Here is a 19,584-nt window from a genome sequence, read left to right as displayed (position 1 = left end):
AGGCCGGCCGGCCGGCATGAAGGCACCTAGGCAAGGTGAAAGCGACATACGACTCTGCGTGCAGGAGAAGGTCGAGAGCTGTGCCGCTTCTCGCCGGGCACGAGCACGACGCGTTAGGGGCCGCACACAAGAGAGCCTTGCATTGCATTGCTCCTCTGCTGGCCTCACGTTGGATGTGAGGATCACTTCATTCGTTTATTGTTCATGTACGCCAAAAGGGAAACGGGATAAGCAAAGACTAGATCAAGTAGGAAGGGGCCGTCGATGAATCCAAGATACTCCATCGTTATTGACGTGGACATGTGTCTAGTGGACAGATCCATGGAGCAGTTCCTTCTCCACGTATTTACTGGGCGGTTGTGCGGTCCGGACGTGTTTTGTCATTCAAGTGGACATATATCGGTACATCGACCAGTTCAGACTTGATTTTCTGGGCAAATCTGAAACAAATTGTGGGGGCTTTGTAGGCAACTAGACCGTTGTCACGCCCGTTCTTGAGCGCCCTGGCCCAACCAAAAACCTTCCCCACCTCTCCCGCGCTTTCAATTCAATGCCTACACCGCTTGCTGGGCCGCACTCATGTCGGCCCAGAGCATGCAGCTGTCGGCATTGATGTCAAGCGACAAGATCGACGGGAGGGCGGCGCTAACAGACGCAACCTCCCAGGCGTCGTCGTTTCAATGTGGACTTCGCATCCCGAGAAACCAACTCCGGCCGCTGCGCCGCATTGAAGCGAGCTGACCGGCCCTTCGCATGCCCTGGTCGTGGCTATTTAAGCCGTGTGCCTGCGATGCACACATCCACACTGCATCGTCTCCTAGCCCCTCCTCCTACCCTAGCTTCTTCATCTCAGGTGGTGCCGAAGCTTTGGTTCTCTGTGTCGGCAGGTGAAGGCGGCGGGAATTCTTCATCAGGCGGATCATGGGGCCACCGCCCTTGCCCGTCGGGCCCCTCGGCATCCACGGGATGACTCCTCCGACAAGGAAGAGATCATCATCTCCTCTGGCGACGAGGAAGATCAGGTACCGCCGTAGGAACACCAGCCGCAGCAGCAACCACGCCTCCTCACGGAGAATTCATCCGATAGATGGAGCTCATGACGAAGCGATCTCTCCGTCATATGGGCCTGGCGCCACTCTCGCCTCCGTCCATTATATTATGCCATTTATTAAAAAAAATCGACTACACAATAATCAAATACAATATATAATATTTACTTTTAGTTTTAGATTATTAATTCAACTATGCAAGTTTCATACAATCAAGTCACTGAAATACATTGCAATCAACTCCCGGCGGGTTTTCTCCGGTACAATCAACAACAGTGTCAAGACACACACACATACACACGAGCAACAGGCAGCATCAGACGTCTGGCCGGACGGGACCAGAAAGCAGCGTGGTCATCAACCCCGGCCGAGCATGCACCAGCGGCTGCTCCGGCAATGCCGTCAGTGTTCATGGCTGGGTAGGAGGACACGTCGTGGGATCGATCCGGTGACTGTAGCGGCGTCGCTGCCACCAGTTAAACAAACCAGACCAGATCTGCTCTGGTGTCCCCGTTCCATTCCATCCCCATGCCCAAATGCATGCTCCACATACTAGCAAACATCTCACACCTGCGACTACTCAAGCAGCCACAGTTTCTCATGTCGCTGTACAGTACCAGACCTAGTGGCATATACATACAGCTCGATCCACTTCTGCATCACATCAACCACTTATTATGAGGCAAAAAAAAAAAAAAAAACTCATACTAGCAAGCTCTTCTTTCCTACAATCTGAAAGGATCAACTCAGATTTGGTAATGGGTACCTTCACTGTCAGAGGCTCCTGCTTGCCTGTAAAGCCTGTAAAACAGTACCTGAATGATAGTGGTAGATTGTTCAAGATGGCATCCGAGGAGACAGCAACACAAAAGCAACAATCCAATCTACAATCTTGATGCACCAGGAAACCATACATTCATTCACCATAATCGTAGAATGCTTTGCCATCCAAGGCCAGCAAAGGTTAGATAGATAGATCTACAACTGCTACTACAAAACTACAAAAGCAACTTCCTAATTCAAATTAGCAACAGCAACACCATCAGACATCACTCTCCCTGCATATACACACATGAGCTGAGCACCCCAAGCCAAGCACCCACTCAAGAAACCTTCCTACATGAGCAAGCCAAGCCAAGCACCCACCAAAGAATCTCCCCCGGACGTGAGATGCCTCCACTGCAGCAATTACCCGTTCCAACCAATTGACAATAATCGTCAGCAACTGTACAGGAACCACGCGACGGCTGGCTCGATCGCCTAGTCGAAGCTCGAGGACCGGCTCCAGTACCCGCCGTCCGCGGAGGTGTCGGCGGTCTGCTCCGTGCTGCACCGCGACAGCGTGTCCTCCTCATCCACACCCAGCAGCGCCAGGTTCAGGTGGGACTGCATGTTGGAGCGCGGGGTCATCGCCTCCTCGTCCGACACGTCGGAGCCCGCGCACATCTGCGACCTCGCCCATTGGACCGTCTCGTCGTCCCCCTCAAGCAGCTTCAGCACCTGGGTCACAAAGTTTAGAGAAGTCAGATTTCTGTGGCATCAGCAATGGATGTTTACATGAGGACTGGCGGTGTTTTCATCCGTTCTTACAAGTGGTGTTTCCGGTCTGGAATCGGAAGATGTCCTCGTGCACAGCGAGGCAGCGAGCGTCATCCTCTCCATCTCATCACAGTCGTAGTCGTTCCCCAGAGCCGAATCCACCAGCTGCTTGATCTCCCCACTTGAAAGTAGTGGCCTTGCCTGAAATGAAAGCAAGTGCGAAAAATTAGGAAAAGGGAAAGCAGATCTTACTTGTGCACCGCAAGAGTGAGTATGAAGTCAACAAAGAGAAACAGAGCAAGTGCAGCAACAGCCTAGTGCCATTTTTATATATGTATGTGCAACTACTATCTTGTTTTCGGAGCATGTCACTGTTCCGATGAACCAGCTAGGTGTATAAATCGAGTGAGGGAGTACTCTGCTCACCCATCCAACCAGGCTTTCCTGGCCCTTCTCGCACCCTGTTATAATGGGTTTTCTCCCTGAAATTATCTCCAGCAGCACAACCCCAAAAGCGTACACATCGATTTTCTTGTTCACCTTCCCGTGCGAAAAATATTCAGGTGCCATGTACCTGTCGCAGCAGTGATTTGTTTAGACACTTCACATTTCATAAAACAGAAAAGTGGCAACAACCATAGCTCAGAGATGATACTAACCCAAAAGTTCCTGTGATGTCAGTGCATGTTAGGTGGGGGGTTGAAGCTGAAACTTTCTTTGCCAACCCAAAATCGCACAGCTGAAATTTTAAAAACAGAGAGACAATGTCACAAGCAGAGCAGAATTTGACAAGTCACTGCTTACGCATCAAGGCACTTGCATATATAATATATATTTTAAAAGTTTTAAAAGTAGTTACTGCAGAAAAGAGAAAAGCAGAGTATTTGTTGTTGGTACTTGCAAACAGATCTCTGAATATTTATACCTGGGCCTCGAAATCCTCTGAGAGGAGGATGTTTGCAGATTTAACATCTCCATGAATCACAGAATGCGCGACACCACCATGATGCAGAAATTCAAGCGCCTTTGCAATGTGAATTGCTATCTTATTTCTCTTTTCCCAGCTAAGGCTATACTCACACTTGCCTGAAGAACAGTTACAGAATATTAGTCTAATTGCCAAGAGGTTTGGGGATGGAATAGCTTGCGTATTTCATCATGATGCTTACCATGAAGCGCTTTGTCTAAGCTTCCCTGGTGCATGTAATCGTACACCAACACAAGGAAGTAGTTGTCAAAGCTGAATCCCCTTAGTGAGACAATATTCTCATTTTGCAAGTTGGTTACAGTCTCAATCTCCGTAATAAACTCCTGAAGTGCATCAACTGAAGGTTTCAGAATCTTTGCAGCATACAAGGTGCCATCATATAACTGTGCCTTGTAAACGTGGCTAGTTCCTCCCTTCCCAATCAACATATCTGCAAAAGAAGATTAGCTTTCAGTTTCGCAGAAAACATATCTGTATTAGCGAAAGAAAATCGGCTTCCAGTTTTGCTGAAACAAACATAGCATATAACAAAGCAATGTAGATGGCAAATAAAATTACCTGGTGAGAAGTTTGATGTAGCAAGTTTCAGCTCCTCATAACTAAACAGCCTACATACTGGAGAATACTCTTCTTGAAGAGATCCCAGTTCACTGGGAGGCCATGCCACATCATACAAAGAGAAAGAAAATATAGATTCTGGCTCAGCAGTGGAAGTGGAATCGCATTCTGAATCACCACGCAACCTCGGACTTGTATCAGATTTTAAGGATTTGTTGTCCGGGTGGACAGAACTGTAACGGCTTGGGAGCCTCATCGCCCATTGAACCATGGACACTTTGGCCCACTCAAAAGATGAGGTTCTTTCATGGTGGAAGATTCTCCTTCGCAGGCGGCAGCCGTCAGACCTTCCTTCGATCAGCCTTCACAGAGACATTGGAGAACTAGTAGGTGTTTCCTTTTGCAAATCCTCAGGTTCCGTAGATACGGCGGAAGAAGAACGTTCGGTGGCACCCATGGAAACCGAGCCATCTCTCTTATCAGCAGATGTTTCAAAGCTCAATGGAATATCACTGGAGAAACTACTGCTCCGCCTGATGGCCCTAAACACACTTCTTACACCAACGGAACGCTTGGATCCCCCAGAACTCCCACCTGAATGTCCACCATTCTTTGAGAGCCGGCAGAACAGATCCCCATCATCTTTGTGACTCGAAGTTGAACGCTTAGACTCACTGCTGCTCCTGCCTGAATTTCCATTTCTTGGGGGCAATAAGCAGTACAGATCTCCATCCCCTTCGGCTGGCGGCTCAGTCGAGTCACTTTCTTGCCGACTCGAAGTACTTGCAACTGAATGGTCACTCCTCTCCGGCAACACGCAGTACAGCACACTGGCACCCTCGCCTGGTAGATCAGCGACCACATCTTTCTGGCCCATTGTTGACTCTTTGTCCTTGTCAGAAGGCTCTGCTGCTTCAGTCTGAACCTGAACCGTCGACAATTCAGCAGGTTCCACACATGATGGCTGCTGTTCTTCCTCTGGCTGACTGCCCTTTGCACCAACATCATGTTGTTCTTCGTCGGCGGCGTCGCCATCTTTGCTCGGTTCATCACAAGGCAACTCACTCTCTTCTTCACCCTGCTGACGGGCACCGAACGGTAGCACACAGTACATCTCATCATCACCACAGGCAGGAACCTCCGCCGACACCTTGCCCGAGTGGGCATTCGACTCTCTCCGGTAGACGATCTTGCCGCCATTGACGGCGAGCACCGCGCACTTTGCCGGCAGCTTCTTCGCGCAGTACTTGGCAACTGACAGGGAGGACCTGGCAGATCGGAAGCAAAAGTTAGACCAACAAGAGTGGGTGGTAATGATTGGGTGGAAAAAGTTGAGGAACTCGATAGTGGCAAGCACCGAGGATCCAATGCTTCCGTGATGGTGTGGTGTGGGGGGGGGGGGGGGCTTACCCGATGGTGCGCCTCCTCTTGGTGATGCCCAGGACAAGCTTGGAGGCCCCGAACAGGGTGGCCTCGCGAACCAGCGCCTTGCGGACCGACGAGCCCTTGCAAATCTTCACCTTGAGATTGATCTGCTCATCATCACATCGCACAAGGGGAAGTTAGTTATCACGCTGAAGTTGAGCAACTAGTACTACTACTAGATGGCAAATTCACCACCAGATCAGTGTGGCAACCGCTTTAGAACGGAACAGGGGCAAAAATTCTGCAGCAGTTTGCTATGGGGGGACAAATCGGCAGGATTTTCACAGAAGGAAATCCATGAGAATGAGGAGTAAAAAAAAGAAAGAATCTTTGCAGCATGGGTCAAGACGATCTGATTACGCACGCTGGATGGATACTAGTAGTTGACAATAGATCCGAAAATGGTGGAGCAAGAACAGCCCCGGAAATCCAACATGGCATGGAGAAGAGATTTGTGTGGAGAATCTGTAGTTGAAGCCAAGAAATCAGGCGAGAAGATAGCATTTTTGGGTGGCACAGCGGCCGGAAGAATCGCGGAAGAAAAACAGTTGTTGAAATCCGAACCCCCCAGCCGCGCCCACACGAAATCAGGCTCGAAATTATACTACTGGTGCTGCTCGAGATAGAGCAATTAATGGCGGGCGAGGATTAAAGGGGGAGGCCGGGAGGGGGTTCACATGCTCGGTTGCTGGCCAATGGCGACCAACCCCCCATCCATCCAACTCCTTTTACAGCGCAGCGGCAAGCAGCAGTTGAAAAGGGGGAGGAACAGAGCGGCGATGCTGACCGACCTGCTTGAGGTTGCAGAAGCCCTCGTAGACGGCGAGCATGCCGTCGAAGTCGACGGCGGCGGCGGCCTCGGCCGCGGACGCCAGCACGACGTGGACGGCCACGACCCGGTCCCCGGCCGCGACGGCATTGACGAAGGCCCACGTGAGCAGCGCCCGGCTCTCCGCGTCCGCCCGCACGCCCACCACCACCGTGCCCCCCTCGCCGGACCGGCCTTCCTCCGCCGCCGCCGCTCCGCCGGCCATGGCCGGGTCCATGGCCTCCTCCTTCCCCGCTTCCGCCGCCTCCGCCCTGTGTTGCTGTTGCTGCTCCTGCTCCTTGGTGGAGACCTTCATCTCGAGCGTGGCCTTGCCTAGCGTAGCCTATCCGGTCAGGCGCACGCCACCATGGATGCGCGCGCCCTCTCGCCGCCTGGTGGCTGTGTGCGTGCCGTTGGCGGGTTCCTCCCTCCCTCTCCTCCTCGGCAACCGTCTCCCCCTGGCTCCTCGCTTCGCGTGCCCCTTTGTTCCGTTGCTCGGTGGCCACTGCGGCTCGGCCTCCTTCTTTCTCTCTCCTCCGGGGGCGGGCGGTCGTGTTGGTTCGTGCAAGCTCTCGTCTCGTGGCGTGTGCGTGGGCGTGGGCGTGGCCGTGTGGGTTGGGTTCGGGTTTCTCTCTCCCACAACCCACCATTTGTTTAGTAGGCGTCCGGCAACTGCCGCGCTTTTTATTTCCCCGTTTCCTACCGAATATGCCCATTTTCCTGTCCTGCTTTTCTTTTCTTTTCTTTTCTTTTCTTTTTTTAGACCAAGTAGTACAGATTTTGTTTAAACTTTAAAGGCAGATAAAAAAGAGAATGTCTATTTATTTTTTTGCGAGACGAACACCCTTTTTGCCGACTGGTTTTTATTCACACTACTACTTTTCTTCACAAGTAAAATGAGTATAGATAAGGTAAATGCGCAGACACTCTCTCCTTGTTTTTTTTTTTTTGCATGGTAACTCTCTCTCTCTCTCCCTCTCCTCGTTTTGGCCGACCGCTTTTCACTCGCACCCATCGCGCAGGTACGTAAAAGAGAGATGCTGTCTATATACAGCATACGTACGTACTAGTACGCCGGAATAACTTTGTTCGCTGTCAACTTTTTGATCTGCTTTGCACGTGTGTATTTCTAGCGTGCCACTTGGGCTGCAGAACTAGGCTGTGCTAGCAACAGTACGCATCGCTGGCAAATAGTGGCACGTGATTGGGATTATCATTTCGCAAAGGCGAAAAGCCCGCGCTTTTGATCCGGTCATCTGTGACCGACTGCGGAGTACGCTACGCTGTCTTGTGTGTTGTGGCCTCCATTATTACTGCCCCCTCTCACTTTCACCCCTTTGCTTTTCCCCTTTGATGAGGCCAACCTCGTAGCCCTAGTAATTACTGCGACTACTCCTCCGTAGAGTGAATCAAGACTTGGCCAGCTCATTGATTACATCGCTGTGGAAAAACCAGTGAAGCATCGGCACATTGACGCCACGCATGCGTGGATAAAACAATGCGAGGATTTCCTTCTCGTTTTCCTTACTCCAGTATGTCGTGACTTCATTTCTTTTCTGAATGAAGGAGATCGTGGATCAAGTTGCCCATGAGATGCACGCTGCCTGATTTGGCAGCCAACGGTAATAACTCCTCTGCCAGATTGTTAGGAGGACAAGTGCACCACCAAACTTATCTGCACAGTTGCCTTTACTCCATCCGGCGTTTGCGCCAGATGCAGATTCAGAAAGATTAAAAAGAGTGTTTAGAGCAACTCTAGCAGACCCTGCATCCCGCCCCGCTCCGTAAAATAACCGTGAAAATGCGGGTCGGCGCCGAAAAAGCATTTCGATCAGAACCCGCATCCCGCCCCGGCCCGCAAAAAATTTCGCAGGGCGCGGCAAATTCTCCGCCCCAATCCGGGAAAACGCGGGTCACCCCCGAGGCTGCGGTGCCCTGCATATAAGCGGAAGCGGTTGATGGAGGGACATTTTATCCCGCGCTTTCTCCCACCAACCACCCCTCCTCCCCCTCGCGTCGCCGTCGGCCGCCGCCCAAGATTCCGGTGAGAGCAGACGGCAGGAGCACGCCAGAAGGCCTCCACGCGCACGAGGCCTCCCTTCCCTTCCTCCCTATGTCGGCGGACCGCCGGATTTGCAGATCTGCGGTGCTTCATCGCCGGCCGCCGGATTTGGCTTTTTTCCGGCCGCCGGTTGCTGCCCCAGGCGACGGAGTGGTTGGGGAGCCTCTTCCGCAGCCCAGGCAAGGACGCATAGCCGCATGCCGGCGCGGGTTCGTCCGCCCGCCGCCGTCGAAGGTTTGAGGGCATGGACTCGTCCGGCCGTCCACCGGGCTTGGTGCTTGCGCAACGTCTTTGTGGCCTGCCGATGCCGTTCATACAGTGCGACGACTACCCGCGTCAAGTGCTGCGGCTCACTTCGGGCACGCCGAAGCACCCCGGATGGGTGTTCTACAAATGCGAAAACGGCGGGGTACGTGCACTTGCGGTAGCTCGTTCCATAGCTCATTCTTAAGTTCAAGTACCGTAGCTCACTTCGAGATTGCTCAATCTTTTTATGTAGGACGATGGATGCTCATTTTGGTTTTGGGAAGGCCAATACATTGATTTGTTGATAGAAAGAAACTTAATAGATGTTAGTGCACTCCTTAGTACAATCGAAGGCAATGATGCGGCTGCATGTGCAACTAGTGGGGAAGCAACGTCGACTTCTTCGAAACCAAAGATGAAGAATGAAGAAAGCATCAAGAATGAACAAAATAAGATCAAGAATCCACAGATCAACAATGAGTGCATGGAGAAGATACCGCTTCAACTAGTGGGAGCAGTTATGGAAATTGGAAATCTTCTGAAATGCATTCTTGTGGTTCTTGTTTTTTTTTTGATTTTACTATTCTAGCCAAGATTTGATGATATATTTTGTATCTAAAGTTGTGGCAAAAGCAAATAAAAGCATTATGATAGATCAATCAAGTTTTACGGGCCGGGACGAGCTGCGCCAGATCAGAACACGCATAAGCCGACCCGTAAAAAAGTATATTCCACGAATATGCTTTTTTATGGGTCCATTATGCGGGCTCTGCATTTGTACCAGCCCACGCCGGCCCTCAAAAGTTGTTTTGCGTGAACTGCAAATGAGTTATGCGGGTTGGTGGAATGCAGGTTCTGTTAGAGTTGCTCTTAGCTGGCCAGATCCGGAGAATGAATGATGCCCGGAGTTACCGGAGGAGAATTCCATCAAAAAAGAAGAAAAAATGACAAGAGGGAAGAAGCGGTCGTATCCGGTCTTCGCTGGGTCGTTAGCTTGTGTTTATTACCAGTACTCCTACTTCTTCATTAATTAATTATCGGATAGGATGCTGTGCTATGGTGTGGTGTGGTGTCTGTCCTGCTGGGAACTCCCTGCCCCCTGCTGCCCGCCTATCTAGCCTCCTGCACGCAAATGCACCGCACCGCAACCATTCTCTTTCCTTTTCTTTTACGACTGGAAACACGGCAATCTTGGCACATTTTCTTATTTGAATTCAGAACTTTTCTTTTTATCATTTCGCAGTCTACGTTGCTTGGTCCCGCTGTCCAAACTGGGGCAACTGAACCCATCTAGAAGATGCAAGTTTAGCCTCAAAATAGTCCTGCGACAGAAGGCAAATGCTTGCCTGGCTTCCAAGTCATTGGTAGCAAAAAATATTAACCAACGCCTGCAAAAGACCAAAACTAGTCAAAATGATTCTTCAATACACTGACCGATGGAAATTATCATATTCATCAAACTTATACGTCGTACAATATAATTGCCACTAGTAGTAATATATTCTGGAATTTTGTACACTCACGACCTTGCCTTCGCGGGAAAGGCAAATAGTGATACACCTAGTATTTTATCGTTGATAGATTAACGTCCGACTAAAAACAAACAATTACTTCTATATACCAGTTGCATCTACACATGGTGACCTATTTAATAATTGTATCAATAGGACTCACCTTACCTATTTGTGAAACGTTGGAATCAAACAGCATCGTGTATACACACACTCCCGTAGCCATTAGAGTATAGCGTATGAACGAGATGTCAGAGAGCAGACAAAAACGTCACGCACTGCTCAAAGTGTCAAAGTGGTTGCTGCCGCCGTACGTGCATGCGGCTCCAAAATGCCGATGGCGAGGTCTCTCGGCTGCCGCTTCATTTAATTAACCAGAATTGATCAGGGGCGTCAATTGCGATGATCATTTCATTTCGTGTTGGTTAACTAGCTACTCTCTCCGTCTCATAATGTAACATGTTTTTTAACACTAGTGTAATGTTAAAAAAGTCTTACGTTACGGGACGGAGGGAGTAATATATATACATACATACGTACGGTAGTTGGCAGTATGCGTGAAACGATGAATGTACGTGCAACAACTTAATTAGTTGAACGCGGGCACTTTAATCGCGTACAAGCTTACCCTTAATTGCCCACACACATGCCAAACATACTAGTACTTGGCATTGTCATGCGTCCACAATTATTGTGCTCGCTGAACAGCAGCATGTGTATGATAAGTAGATAACAGTGCAAATTCATCAGTGGAGTAGAGTAATGTGCGGTCCTTAAGTGGCTCGATTAATTAACTGTCCGGATTGTGCATTTTGCATTACAGGTTCGTGCAAGTACTTGACAAATTAACTGCTCCGTCGATCTAGCAGACAAACGTCCACGCCAACAGCGATGGAGGAACCATCTTTTTTACCAACCACATATCCATTGACCCTTTCCCTTCGTCTTACTACATTGCTTACCTCTTCATCCCTCGACTAATCAATCTTCTTTTTAATCCAACAGCATAAGGCCAGGCCAGCAGACGGGCAATGCAATGCAAAGACAGGAAGGCTGGCTCTGTTGTGCATCCTGTGGCTGTACCCTCTTCTGGTCGCTCGACCGGGTGCTGTGTTGTGCCAGGCGAGCGCGGATCATTTTTTTTTACTTTAGAGTTTTTTTAACACAGTATAAACATAAGCGCTCATACATACACGCATATGCTCATCTCTATAAACGCACACAAATGCACCTATCCTTATCAGCACATTTCAGAGACTAAGCCGACATATCATCTTGAAATTTATGATCATTTATTTTTACTTTAGAGTTGGAGTGGTAAAAATGTGCAAATTGCTTTTCGCTGGCTTTTTATAGTGTGTATTGTATTTTTGAAAAAATATATAGTGTGTATTGTAGGCCGCCATTTCTATAGCTATGGCCAGTATGCGTGAATCGCCGGAAGGTGCACTTGGAGAAAAAAGGTTTAGTCATGTGTGAGTGTGTTGTGAGCTTCATTATTACAGCCTCTCGCCTTCACCTTTGAGCTTCTGGATGCCGCTAGCTCATGGGCTAATTATGTACTACTCTCGTCGAGTTAAATTTTGCTCACCATTAATTAGTACTCCCTTCGTCTTAATATAAGTATCTTAATTTTGTATTAATTTTGGTACAAATTTGTATTAGAGTTTAGACACTTATTTTGGACGAAGTGAGTACTACTATAAGTATTAGGGTTAAGACATGTTACCATGTCAGTATAGAAGACAATAGAGCATCTCCTAGTACTAGTAAATAAACTCGATTGATTGGTTAATTAGTATACTCACATTATATTGCTATAATATATGACACGTTCTAATTAAGAAAACAGAGAGAACCCAAGCAAGAATAAAAACAGAGAGAAGCCATCGGCTCGTGTGGACAAACAATGCAAGCAGTAGGAGCACATTACTAATTTTATTCTTATTCTCTGTTGCTGTCATTTACAAAAAGAAATTCTTCTTGCAAGACCATTATGCATCAAGTTGTGATCCATGATGTGCACTGCTTGATTCAGTCACCAATTAATACCTCTGGCTGTTTAGGAAGAACCAATCCAGTTTCCATTAATAATTTCCAAAACAAAATTGTTATTAAGTGTACGGGCGGAATGCAGCTTTGAAGGAAAAAAAAAGGAGTTTAGGTCAGATCTAGTGAAACCTCTGAATAAGTTCCAAGTTGGTCTCCCTACATGAGTTGTTAGGCTCTGTTTAATTAACTGTTTATTTATTGGAAGGTATCTGTCCTGTTGGGAACTGGGCAGGAAGGTCGCTCGCTCCTTTCCGGCCAATTCAGATTGTTTAATTTTCAAGTGCATGGACTGCATGCTCATAGTGGAAAAAGGAGAATACGTCTTTTAGTTTACCGTCTATTAAACTTGTATTTCGGAAAAATTCTGAGACCCCTAGGTGCCACTGTTTCAACAAAACATGTGCTTGCAAAAATGAAGAATGGATGGGAAGCTAGCCTTGCCTAGCTTCCAAGTCATACAGTAGCAAGACCAAGACTGCAAGACCCAAAATAAACCAAAGGTAGAGGGAATTCAACTAATATCTGGTATTTTATTGCTCAGAAGCATATGAAGAAAACAATGACCGTATGGGACAAGCTTCATGTACTAATAAGTGGTAGTAGTTGCTTGCGTATGACCCAAAAAGTTTGATAGCGAGGTCCCGATTGATTGTTGGTTAACTGATTATAGTCTCATGGTTGGGCCCCTTGATTACGATGTTCATTTCATTTCTTGTTGCAGTATGTTGGTTAACAAGCTACTCTGATCAGTTTGTTCAATTGTTCCATCGTGCATCCGTGTTCATGCAACAGCTCAACTAATTAATGTTAGAGATTTGGGCAAAAGGTTGGTTATTTAATTATTGTGTTGCAAGGCTTGACTTTTAAATTACCCACACACATGGCAGATGTACTTGATGCTAGTACTAGTACTACTCCACAATTGGTGCCCTATTTTACTGAGCATAACATATGTACTGTAGGCAACAGGGCAATTCCATCATTAGGTGTCTGAGTAGGTAATGGAGCCATGTAAGGGCATGTACAATGGTTGATAAGATAGTCTTATCTTAACTCTTGCATGTAAATTAGAGATGACAAAAAAACATGTCTACAATGGGTCATTTCTTAGCCTTATCTTCAATAATTAGTTGTTCCTAAAAACATGATGAGACAAATTGTGCTAAGAGATCATCTCCTGTTTTCTCTTAAATAAGAGAAGACAAGCCTAATCTTACGATTTCTCTCTCCTCCACCTCATCATTTGTCCTACGTGTCACTCTTAAGATAGAACCATTGTACATGCCCTAATGTACCAGGTGCTTTAATTCGCTGTCCGGACTGTGCATTTTGCATGCCAAGTTTGTGCAAGCAGCAGGGTTTCGTGCGGCCTTGCATTGTTCAAACCCAAGTGCAACACTTAATCGGTGAATTGAGTAAAGATCAGTAGTATTGTGGATCAGCTTTAATTGCATACTTGAATGTAGTATAGTTGGGTAGCTTTTCACTCCGGTACTACTGCTGTCCCTACTAGGTTGCCCCCTTGGCTGATGAACGTACCTTACTTCAGCGAAGTGTTCATCATTATACTGGAGTATAATTTTTCTACATTATATTCCATTTAATCCCTACATTTACCATATTATAACATGAATACTTGACTGTGAACCAACCTGTAGTTGGATGGTTAGGTGGACAATGATTAGGTGGACAGTGGTATCCACAACCCATCAGGATTCAAGTTCGGGTGCTTGCATTATTCTGAATTTATTTCAGAATTTTCGACGATGCGTATTTCATGGGAGGAGATAACGAGGTTTGAAAACAATAAAAAATGATAACAACTGGAAACCTTACAAATCAGTTTTATACTTAACATTGGTACTCGCATTTCCTGTATTTATTCCGGACCATTCGGCGATGTGCCTTTAGTGAAAGGAGATGTTCCCGTCGACTAGGAAGACATCCATGGCGACTTCGTCAATCTCAAGATGATGATGCGTCACTAGCAAATGAAGTAAATGTATGCATTATCTCAACTCTCAAGTAGTCTACGAATACGCACCACCACCGTGCCCCCTCCCCTGAGGGGTGCACCGCCTCCTCCTCTCCCAAGCCCACCATCGACGTCCATGGCCTTCCTCTCCTCCTCCTCCCCAAGCCCACCATCGACACCCATGGCCTTCCCCACCTACTCCTCCAGCGTCGCCTGTCCTCCTGCTCCATGGTGGACACCTTCATCTCTTGCCCAGCGCTGCCACACCTTGGCTCAGGAGTCTGAGGAGCGCGCCAGCGTGGGTGCCCGAGTCGTGGCGTCACCTCCCTCTCGCCGCCTGCCTGCCTCGGTCCCCCGGGGCTCTCTCTCTCTCTCTCTCTCTCTCTCTCTCTCTCTCTCTCTCTCTCTCTCTCTCTCTCTCAGCAAGCGTCTCCTCCTCGCCCCGCCTCACTTCCTATGCCCCTTTGTGTCGTTGCTCGCTGGCCACTGTGCATGTTCTCCCCTCGTCTCTCTCCTCAGGAGGGGGGGGGGGGGTTGGGGGCGTGTTGGTTTGTGCTCTGTTCTCTCTCATCTCGTGGTGTGCCCGTCGGTTGGGTTGGGTTTGGGTTTCTCTCTCCCCCACCCACTCCACCATTTGTTTAGTAGGCGGCCAGCAACTGCCGCTCTTTTTAATTTCCTTTTCTGGCCGATATATCTATTTCCTTTCCTGCTACTATTACTGCTTTCTTTGGAGGCAGATAAAATGAGAATATCTACTTTCTTTTTTCTGGATACTACTTTTTTTCTGACTGATTTTTATTGACCCGGGGAAAATATATTACCTCTGTGACTAAATATAAGACGTTTTTGCAGTTCAATCAGACGTGGTACTACTTTTCTTTATGAAAAGGAGTTTCCTCCCGCCCCATTTTTTTTATTAAAAACAAGGCATAGTACTACTTTTCGTTCGATGTAAAATGAATAGTAAATAACCCCCATAAAAAAAGAATAATAAATAAGATAAATATGCGGATACTACTCTACTTTTGGCCAACCGCTTTTTATTCACATTGTTACACAGGTACGTAAAAAAAAGATGCTGCCTGCCGGTCTCTATAGCATACGGACGCCGGAATAACTTTGTTCGCTGTCAACCTTTTAGCTTTGCTTTGCGCGTGTGTATGTATTGTAGGCCGCCACATGTGCTCGCTGTAGGACTAGGCTGTAGTACTAGCAACAGCATGCAACGTTGGCAAATAGTGGCACGTGATTAGGATTATCATTTAGCAAAGGCGAAAAGCCCGCGCTTTTGATCTGGTCATCTGTGACTGTGTGGTGTTGTGACCTCCATTTTACTGCCTCCTCTCACTTTCACCCTTTTCTTTTCCCCTTTGACGAGGCCACCTAGTAGTCGTAGTACTCACTCCATCCCAAAATAAATGTCTCAACTTTGTACTAGCTCTAATACAAATTTATACTGAGGTGGTGTTTGGTTCTCTAGTCTTATGACTTTTCGTAGTCCCTAAGACTTTTTAAAAAAGACTCTCGAGGAGGTGCTTCTAAGGGCTTTTAGCAAAAAAATCCTAAAAAAATCCCACTTGTTTGATTTGCTAGGGACTTTTTTTAGTCCCAATATAAAAAAGTCTCTGAAACCAAACACCCCCTAAGATCATGACACTTATTTTGGAATGGATAGTAGTAGTAGTACTGCTCCTCCGTAGAGTGTAGACTTGGCATGGGCACATTAACGCCAGCCATGCAGGATGTGTGGATATAAACAATGCGAGGATTTCCTTCTCGTTTTTCTTACTCTATGACTCTATGTTGTGATTTATGTACGTGTTCATTTATTTTTTTCTGAAAGATATCGTATATCAAGTTGCCCATGATGCCAACGACAATAACTCAAGTGCCAAACAGTTTGGACAAGTACACCGAACGTGTCTGCCAGTTGCCATTACTCCACCCAGCGTGTAGGTCAGATGCAGATCCAGAGAAATTAACAAGATTTTTTTTTCAGGGGGATATTAACAAGAGTTTTCTCACTAATGCCCAGAGTTATGGAAGGAATTAGGAGGGGAGTATTGCTTTTTTTTTGGTTTCATTTACGTAAAATAATCAACCCCCTAAAACAAATTTTTAAAAAATCAGAGGGTAGAATATAGAGACGAAGCGGTCGCATCCGGTCCTTAGCTTGTGTTCATTTATTATTCTTCTTTAAATAATGGATTGGTGGATGCTGTGGTGTGGTGTCTGTCCTACTGGGGACGAGCTGGGCAGGAAGGTCACGCCGTCACACTCCATGCACCCTACTGCCCTGGCCGCCTAGCTAGCCGCCCGGTCACTACTGCACGCAAATGCGCCCCAAATGCACCGCACCGCAACCATTTTCTGCACTTTTACGATTGGAAACACAGCAATATTGGCACATTTTCTTATTTGAATTTACAACTTTTTTTTCTCATTTCGTCGGTGGCGAAGCCACGTTGTCCTTGTGTAGTCGCTTGACTACACATGAATTTGGCAAGTTAAAAGACCCCATGTATGCGTACTCAGCTTCTAATGAAAAAACTTGTGGAAACTGACCACAAGGCCCACTTGTCATTTGTATTGGTTCACGTTGGCTAGGCCGAAAGAGGAAAACTAGCAAAGAATCCCTAATTCCGTGATTGATGGTTCCACTGTTGGATTTGTCCGCTGTTCCACCTTCCCATTTTTATTTTTTTTGCGGGGGGTTCCTCCTTCCCATGTAACCCTCTTCAAAATAGAAAACTCCGATGTGATCTGTGGTATGGACGTGAGGCACATTCACCTCCGGCAATCCGGCAGCGACCTGTGATGCACCGTCAGTCGTCATCCGATCCAACACCATGACGAGACCCTTCCTCTTGGTAAGGCCAACTCCACCGCATGACCCCAAATCGTCCGGGGTCGTCCGTTTGGGATAAAAGGGACACCATGACGAGACCCTTCCTCTCTCTCCTCTGTTGGACGCCGGAGCCGCCTGCCCCTGTGGCAACGAGCTCGGGGCGAGGCCGGGGCGAGCGTGGCGTCGCCGGGGCCGCACGCACCCGGCCACCACCCACCCGGATCCAGATCCGCGCGGCGGCGGCACGGCACGGGAGGGAGCCATGGCCGAGCACGCCGGCCAGTTGTTGGACCGCCAGCAGGGGGCGGCGGCGCGGGCCGGCGCTGCGGGCGCGGCCATCGCGGCCACCGCGAGGAGGCCAGGGCGCGGGCCGGCGCTGCGGCGCGGCCACCACGGCCACCGCGATGAGGCCAGGGCGCGGGCGCGAGCCGGCGCCGCGGCGCGGCCAGGGCGCGGGCGTGGGCGCGGCCATCGCGGGGAGGCCAGGGCGCGGGCCGGCGCGGCGGGAGGAGATCCGCGCCGACGTCTCTCGTGAGTGCTTCCCTCCTCTCTCCTCTACCCCGCGCGGCGACGAGATGCACGGGGCGGAGCGCACGGGAAGGGAGGGCGTGGGGCGGAGCGCCGGGCGAGCGCGGACGAGGCGCGGAGGGCGCGGAGCGAAGGGCGGGAGCGCGCGGGCGCCGAGCGGAGCGTCGGGCGAGCGCGGAAGCGGCGCGGAGGGCGCATCGCGAAGGGCGCGGGCGCGGGGAGTGCAGGTGCGGGGCGGGCGCGGCGCCGGCGCACGCTGGCCGGCTGCGCAGGCGCGGCGCGAGCGCGGAGCAGGTGGGCCGCGGGCTCGGCCCGGGCGCGACGCAGGCAGGGCGCAAGCGGGGTGGCGACGGCGAGCGGGCGGGGTGAGCGGGCGCGAGGGCGGACGAGCTTGGCAGCGGCGGCTGCACCGGCGGAGCGAGAGCGCGAGCTCACGGGCGGATGAGGCGTGCGGCCGAGACGGACATTTTGGGGTCGTTTGATGCGTTGGGCGCCTCCAACTCTATCCGGACATGCATGTCCGTTTTGCCATCCATTGCAACCCCAAACGGACAGAATTCAGACAAATCGGACGTCCGTTTGGGATCGTGCGGGGGAGTTGGCCTAAGTTCTATCTTCTGCCTCTTCTAATTTTTCTTCGGGAGATTTTCTTCTCTCCCGAAGAAAAATTGGAACTAGGAAATACCAGATTTTTGCTTCTCGGAAATTCAGATATTGGATTTCTGACTAATGTTACTATTGTGCATACATATCAAAATATGGATGATGAAAAAAGGCCTGCTACCATAAGTTTATACTGAAGTATGAATTTTTTTATTGTTCTTGTCTAATTTATCCACCAAATTTTTCGTTACTAAAATCTTGACATCACATAGATTGGCTCCTGGCACCGCCACTGCATTTCGTAGTCTAGTTGCTTGGTCCCATGCCAAACTGGGGCAACTGAACCCATGTGTCGCTGCAAAAAAAAAAAAAAAAACTGAACCCCTGTACGTAGAAGACGCAAGTTTAGGCTCAGAATAATCCTGCGGCAAAAGGCAAATAATGCGTGAGAGCCTTGCCGAGCTTCCAAGCCATTGGTAGCAAAAGACATTGACCAACTCTGCGAAAGACCAAAACTAGTCAAAGGGATTCTTCGACACATGAACCGATTGGGATTATCTATTCATCAAACGTATACATCAATTTAATTTTGCCAGTATACTAATATATCCTGAAATTTCTACGCTCACGACCTTGCCCTCGTGGCAAAGGCAAATTTTATCGTCGAGGAAACAAATACTACCTCCTTCTGAAATTATTTGTCGTATAAATGGATAAAAGTCAATGTATCTAGAACTAAAATATATTTAGATATATTCATGTTTCCAATAAGTATTTTTGAAAGAAATAAGTAACACCTTCTACTAGCTCGAGATGGCGACTTATTGTATCGCTTGGCCTGACCTTATACTTTCCTGTTAAACGTTGGAATCAAACAGCATCGTGTATACACACACTCCCATAGCCATAGCCCACAGAGTAAAGGGTACTGTATATGAACAAGATGGGAGAGAGCGCGGATATACAGGACAAAAACGTCTCGTACTACTCAAAAGCTTGAAGTGGTTGTTGCTGCCGTACGTACACGTGGTTCCAGAATTACGATGGCGAGGTCTCTCGACTGCCGGCTGCCGCTAGATTTAATTAGTCATTTCCCTCTGGATCGATCAGGGTCCTCGATTGCGATGATCATTTCACTTCGTGTTGGTTAACCAGCTAATATATACTCCCTCCGTTTTTAAATATTTGTTTTTTTAGAGATTTCAAATAAACTATCATATACAGATGTATATAGACATGTATATAGACATACTTTAAAGTATAAATTCACTCATTTTACTTCGTATATAGCCACATGCTGAAATCTCCAGAAAGACAAATACTTATAAACGGAGGGAGTATTTACGTACGATATATACATATAGTTGGTGTGTGCTTGAAACGATGGATGTA

General features: G+C 48.4%; 1 pseudogene; it reads right to left on the bottom strand.

Moving 5' to 3' along the window:
• Positions 1–1,941: 1,941 nt before the first annotated feature.
• Positions 1,942–6,992, bottom strand: LOC123114208 (uncharacterized; annotated as a pseudogene).
• Positions 6,993–19,584: the final 12,592 nt, after the last annotated feature.

Source organism: Triticum aestivum, chromosome 5B (assembly GCF_018294505.1).
Source record: "Triticum aestivum cultivar Chinese Spring chromosome 5B, IWGSC CS RefSeq v2.1, whole genome shotgun sequence".
Taxonomy (NCBI): domain Eukaryota; kingdom Viridiplantae; phylum Streptophyta; class Magnoliopsida; order Poales; family Poaceae; genus Triticum; species Triticum aestivum.
Note: the sequence above shows the minus strand (reverse complement) of the source record. Positions and strands in the feature narration are given on the sequence as shown.